The sequence below is a fragment of the Hordeum vulgare genome, chromosome 2H (assembly GCF_904849725.1).
Source record: "Hordeum vulgare subsp. vulgare chromosome 2H, MorexV3_pseudomolecules_assembly, whole genome shotgun sequence".
Taxonomy (NCBI): domain Eukaryota; kingdom Viridiplantae; phylum Streptophyta; class Magnoliopsida; order Poales; family Poaceae; genus Hordeum; species Hordeum vulgare.
The window spans coordinates 32599400-32606924 of NC_058519.1; positions in this window are offsets into that span (position 1 = coordinate 32599400).

The following is a 7525-nucleotide window of genomic DNA, read 5'->3' on the forward strand; positions in this document are numbered from 1 at the left end:
CCTCTCTGTCTCTCTTGCTGGATCAAGAAGGCCGAGATCATCGTCGAGCTGTACGTGTGCTAAACGCGGAGGTGCCGTCCGTTCGGCACTAGATCGGAGCGGATCGTGGGACGGATCGCAGGACAGTTCATGGGACGGTTCGCGGGGCGGATCGAGGGACGTGAGGACGTTCCACTACATCAACCGCGTTTCTTAACGCTTCTGCTATGCGATCTACAAGGGTACGTAGATCGGAAATCCCCTCTCGTAGATGGACATCACCATGATAGGACTTCGTGCGCGTAGGAATTTTTTTTTCCCATGCGACATTCACCAACAGTGGCATCATGAGCTAGGTTCATGCGTAGATGTCTTCTCGAGTAGAACACAAAAGTTTTTTGTGGGCGGTGATGTGCGTTTTGCTGCCCTCCTTAGTCTTTTCTCGATTCCGCGGTATTGTTGGATCGAAGCGGTCGGACCGACATTACTCGTACGCTTACGAGAGACTGGTTTCATCACTACGAGTAACTCCGTTGCTCAAAGATGACCGGCGAGTGTCGGTTTCTCCAACTTTAGTTGAATCGGATTTGACCGAGAAGGTCCTTGGATGAGGTTAAATAGCAATTCATATATCTCCGTTCTGGTGTTTGCGTAAGTAAGATGCGATCCTACTAGATACCCATGGTCACCACGTAAAACATGCAACAACAATTAGAGGACGTCTAACTTGTTTTTGCAGGGTATGCTTGTGATGTGATATGGCCAACGATGTGATGTGATATATTTGATGTATGCGATGATCATGTTGTAATATTTAATATCGACTTGCACGTCGATGGTACGGCAACCGGCAGGAGCCATAGGGTTGTCTTTAAACTAACGTTTGTCCTTGCAGATGCGTTTACTATATTGCTAGGACGTAGCTTTAGTAGTAATAGCATGAGTAGAACGACAACTCCGATGGCGACACGTTGATGGAGATCATGATGATGGAGATCATGGTGTGACGCTGGTGACAAGAAGATCGTGCCAGTGCTTTGGTGATGGAGATCAAGAAGCACATGATGATAGCCATATCATGTCACTTATGAATTGCATGTGATGTTAATCCTTTATGCACCTTATCTTGCTTAGAACGACGGTAGCATTGTGAGGTGATCTCTCACTAAAATTCCCCGACTGTGCACCGTTGCGACAGTTCTTCGTTTCGAGACACCACGTGATGATCGGGTGTGATAGACTCAACGTTCACATACAACGGGTGCAAAACAGTTGCACACGCGGAACACTCGGGTTAAGCTTGACGAGCCTAGCATGTGCAGACATGGCCTCGGAACACATGAGACCGAAAGGTCGAGCATGAATCGTATAGTTGATATGATTAGCATAGAGATGCTTACCACTGAAACTATTCTCGACTCACGTGATGATCGGACTTGAGATAGTGGATTTGGATCATGTACCACTCAAATGACTAGAGAGATGTACTTTTTGAGTGGGAGTTCTTAAGTAATATGATTAATTGAACTAATTGTCATGAACATAGTCTAATGGTCTTTGCGAATTACGATGTAGCTTGCGCTATAGCTCTACTGTTTTTATATGTTTCTAGAGAAAATTTAGTTGAAAGTTGATAGTAGCAAACTTTGCAGACTGAGTCTGTAAAACCGAGGATTGTCCTCGTTGCTGCGCAGAAGGCTTATGTCCTTCATGCACCACTCGGTGTGATGCACCTCGAGCGTCGTCTGTAGATGTTGTGAACATCCGACATACACGTTTCTAATGACTACACGATAGTTCAGTGCAAAATACTTAATGGCTTAGAAGCAAGGCGCCGAAGACGTTTTGAAACGTCACGGAACATAAGAGATGTTCTAAAGAGATGAAATTATGATTTCATGCTTGTGCCCTTGTTAAGAGGTATGAGACCTCCGACAAGATTCTTTGTCCACGAAGTAAAGGAGAAAATCTCAATCATTGAGCGTGTGCTCAGATTATCTGAGTACGACAATCGCTTGAATCAAGTGGGTGTTGATCTTCCAGATAAGATAGTGATGGTTCTCCAAAGTCACTGCCACCAAGCTGTGAGAGCTTCGTGATGAATTATAACATATCAAGGATAGATACAATGATCCTTGAGCGATTCGCGATGTTTGACACTGCGAAAGTAGAAATCAAGAAGGAGCATCAATAGTTGATGGTTTGTAAAACCACTAAGTTTCAAGAAAGGCAAGGGCTAGAAGGGATACTTCGTGAAACGGCAAAACAGTTGCTGCACTAATGAAGAGACCCAAGATTAAACCCAAACCCGAGACTAAGTGCTTCTGTAATGAGGGGAACAGTCACTGAGGCGGAGCAACTCTAGATACTTGGTAGATAAGAAGGGTGGCAAAAGTCGAAAGAAGTATATTTGATATACATGATGTTGATGTGTACTTTACTAGTACTCCTAGTAGCATGAGGGTATTGGATACCGGTTCAGTTGCTAAGTAATTAGTAACACGAAATGATAGTTACGGCATAAACGGAGACTAGCTAAAGGCGAGGTGACGATACGTGTTGGAAGTGTTTCCAAGATTGATATGATCAAAACATCGCACGCTCCCTCTACCATCGGGATTGGTGTTAAACCGAAATAATTGTTATTTGGTGCTTGTGTTAAGCATGAACATGATTGGATCGTGTTTTCTGCAATATGATTATTCATTTAAAGAGAATAATGGTTACTCGATTTGCTTGAATAATCACCTTCAATGGTTTATTGAATCTCGATTGTAGTGTTACACATGTTCATGATATTGGTGCCAAAAGATACGAGGTAATGATGATAGTACCACTTACTTGTGGCACTGCCGCTTGAGTCATGTTGGTATAAATTGCATGAAGAGGCTCCATGCTGATGGATCTTTATACTCACTTGATTTTGAATCACTAGTGACATGCAAATCATACCACATGAGCAAGGCCTTGTTTTCATTGAGATGAAACAAGATAGTAACTTGTTGGAAGTGATACATTTTGATGTATGCAGTACAATGGGTGCTGAGGCACGTAGTGGATATCATTATGTTCTTACTTCAATGACGATTTGAGTAGATACTAGAGTATTTACTTAATGAATCACAAGTCTGAAATATTGAAAAGTTCAATTCTGTTTCGGAGTGAAGTTCGTCGTAACAAGAGGATAAACTGTCTACGATATGATCACAGAAATGAATATCTGAGTTACGAGTTTTGGTACGCAGTTAAGACAATGTGGAAATTGTTTCGCAGTTCATGCCACCTGGAACATCATAGTGTGATGATGTGTCTGAACGTCATAGCCACACACTATTCGGTATGGTGCATGTTATGATATCTCTTATCAAATTACCACTATCGTTTATGGGTTATGCATTAGAGACAACCGCATTCACTTTAAAAGGGGCACCGCGTATTTCCGTTGAGATGACACAGTATAGACTAAGGTTTAGAGAAATCTAAGCTGTCGTTTCTTGAAAGTTTGGAGCTGCGATGCGTATGTGAAAAAGTTTCAGTTTGATAAGCTCGAACCCAAAGCGGATAAATGCATCTTCATATGATATCCGTAACAGTTGGATACATCTCCTATCTCAGATTCGGAAGCAAAGTGTTTGTTTCTAGAAATGGGTTCTTTCTCGAGGAAAGGTTTCTCTCGAAAGAATTGAGTGGGAGGGTGGTAGAACTTGATGAGGTTATTGAACCATCACTTCAACCAGTGTGTAGCAGGGCGCAGGAAGTTGTTCCTGTGGCGCCTACACCAATTGAAGTGAAAGCTGATGATGGTGATCATCGAGCATCGGATCAAGTTACTACAAATCTCGTAGGTTGACAAGGTCGCGTACTGCTGCGGAGTGGTACGGTAACCCTGTCTTGAAGGTCATGTTGTTGAGCAACAGTGAACCTACGAGTTATGGAGAAAGCAATGGTGGGCCCGGATTCCGACAAATGGATGGAGGCCATGAAATCCGAGAGAGGATCCATGTATGAAAACAAAGTGTAGACTTTGGAAGAACTACTTGATGGTAGTAAGACTATTGAGTAAAGATGGATCTTTAAAAGGAAGACAGACGATGATGGTGATAAGTCACTATTAAGAAAAGCTCGACTTGTTGCAAAGATGTTTCCGACAAGATCAAACAGTTTACTATGATGAGACTTTCTCACTCGTAGCGATGCTAAAAGTCTGTTAGAATTATGTTAGTAGTTGCTGCATTATTTATGAAATATTGCACGTAGGATGTCAAAACATTGTTTCCTCGACGGTTTCCTTGAGCAAACATTGTATGTGATACAACCAGGGGGTTTTGTCGATCCTAAAGATACTAGCAAGTATGCAAGCTCCAGCGATCCTTCAATGGACTGGTGCAAGCATCTCGGAGTTGGAATATACACTTTGATGAGATGATCAAAGATTTTGGGTTTGTACAAGGTTTATGAGAAACTTGTATTTCCAAAGAAGTGAGTGGGAGCACTATAGAGTTTCTGATAAGTATATGTGGTTGACATATTGTGGATCAGAAGTAATGTAGAATTTCTGTAAAGCATACAAGGTTGTTTGAAAGGAGTTTTTCAAGGAATACCTGGATTGCGCTACTTGAACGTTGAGCATCAAAGATCTATGGAGATAGATCGAAAGCGCTTAATAGAAGTTTCATCTACCCAGCATGGCATACTTCATATTCTACAGCCAAGGCATAGAAGACGACCTTCGTCTATTCTCTTTATTCTGTCGGGGTCGGGTGTTGAGTCTTACTCAAATTCACACCTTACAACACAACCAAGAACTCCTTCTTTGTTGATCTATTTTGAACTCCTTCAAAAACTTGTCAAGGCATGCATCTTGTTGAAACTTCTATCAAGCGCTTTCGATCTATCTCCATAGACCTTTGATGCTCAACGTTCAAGTAGCGCAATCCAGGTATTCCTTTGAAAACTCCTTTCAAACAACCTTCTATGCTTTACAGAAATTCTACATTACTTCTGATCCACAATATGTCAACCACATATACTCATCAGAAATTCTATAGTGCTCCCACTCACTTCTTTGGAAATACAAGTTTCTCATAAACCTTGTACAAACCCAAAATCTTTGATCATCTCATCAAAGTGTATATTCCAACTCCGAGATGCTTGCACCAGTCCATTGAAGGATCGCTGGAGCTTGCATACTTGCTAGTATCTTTAGGATCGACACAACCTCCTGGTTGTATCACATACAATGTTTGCTCAAGGACACCGTCGAGTAAACAATGTTTTGACATCCTATGTGTAATATTTCATAAATAATGCATCAACTACTAACATAATTCTAACAGACTTTTAGCATCGCTACGAGTGAGAAACTCTCATCATAGTCAACTGTTTGATCTTGTCGGAAACATCTTTGCGACAAGTCGAGCTTTTCTTAATAGTGACTTATCACCATCATCGTCTGTCTTCCTTTTAAAGATCCATCTTTACTCAATAGTCCTATGACCATCAAGTAGTTCTTCCAAAGTCTACACTTTGTTTTTATACATGGATCCTCTCTCGGATTTCATGGCTTCCAGCCATTTGTCGGAATCCGGGCCCACCATTGCTTTCTCCATAACTCGTAGGTTCACTGTTGCTCAACAACATAACCTCCGAGACAGGGTTACCGTACCACTCTGCAGTAATATGCGACCTTGTCAACCTACGAGGCTTGTAGTAACTTGATCCGATGCTCGATGATCACCATCATCAGCTTTCACTTCAATTGGTGTAGGCGCCACAGGAACAACTTCCTGCGCCCTGCTACACACTGGTTGAAGTGATGGTTCAATAACCTCATCAAGTTCTACCACCCTCCCACTCAATTCTTTCGAGAGAAACCTTTCCTCGAGAAAGGATCCGTTTCTAGAAACAAACACTTTGCTTTCGGATCTGAGATAGGAGATGTACCCATCTGTTTTGGATATCCTATGAAGATGCATTTATCCACTTTGGGTTCGAGCTTATCAGACTGAAACTTTTTCACATAAGTGTCGAAGCCCCAAACTTTCAAGAAACGACAGTTTATATTTCTCTAAACCTCAGTCTATACCGTGTCATCTCAACGGAAATACGCGGTGCCCTATTTAAAGTGAATGCGGTTGTCTCTAATGCATAACCCATAAACGATAGTGGTAATTCGATAAGAGACATCATAGCATGCACCATATCAAATAGTGCATGGCTATGACGTTCAGACACATCATCACACTATGATGTTCGAGGTGGCATGAACTGCGAAACAATTTCCACATTGTCTTAACTGCGTACCAAAGCTCGTAACTTAGATATTCATTTCTATGATCATCTCGTAGACAGTTTATCCTTTTGTTACGACAAACTTCACTCCGAAACAGAATTGAACTTTTCAATATTTCAGACTTGTGATTCATTAAGTAAATACTCTTGTATCTACTCAAATCGTCATTGAAGTAAGAACATAATGATATCCACTACGTGCCTCAGCACCCATTGGACTGCATACATCAAAATGTATCACTTCCAACAAGTTACTATCTTGTTTCATCTCATGAAAACAAGGCCTTGCTCATGTGGTATGATTTGCATGTCACTAGTGATTCAAAATCAAGTGAGTATAAAGATCCATCAACATGGAGCCTCTTCATGCAATTTATACCAACATGACTCAAGCGGCAGTGCCACAAGTAAGTGGTACTATCATCATTACCTCGTATCTTTTGGCACCAATATCATGAACATGTGTGACACTACGATCGAGATTCAGTAAACCATTGAAGGTGATTATTCAAGCAAATAGAGTAACCATTATTCTATTTAAATGAATAATCGTATTGCAATAAACATGATCCAATCATGTTCATGCTTAACGCAAGCACCAAATAACAATTATTTAGGTTTAACACCAATCCCGATGGTAGAGGGAGCGTGCGACGTTTGATCATATCAACCTTGGAAACACTTCCAACACGTATCGTCACCTCGCCTTTAGCTAGTCCCGCTTATGCCGTAGCTTTCATTTCGTGTTACTAATCACTTAGCAACCGAACCGGTATCCAATACCCTCGTGCTACTAGGAGTACTAGTAAAGTACACATCAACATCATGTATATCAAATATACTTCTTTCGACTTTTGCCAACCTTCTTATCTACCAAGTATCTAGAGTTGCTCCGCCTCAGTGACCGTTCCCCTCATAACAGAAGCACTTAGTCCCGGGCTTGGGTTTAATCTGGGGTCTCTTCATTAATGCAACAACTGCTTTGCCGTTTCACGAAGTATCCCTTCTAGCCCTTGCCTTTCTCGAAACTTAGTGATTTTATTAACCATCAACTATTGTTGCTCCTTCTTGATTTCTACTCTCGCAGTGTCAAACATCGCGAATCTCTCAAGGATCATTGTATCTATCCTTGATATGTTATAGTTCATCACGAAGCTCTCACAACTTGGTGGAAGTGACTTTGGAGAACCATCACTATCTTATCTAGAAGATCAACTCCCACTTGATTCAAGCGATTGTCGTACTCAGATAATCT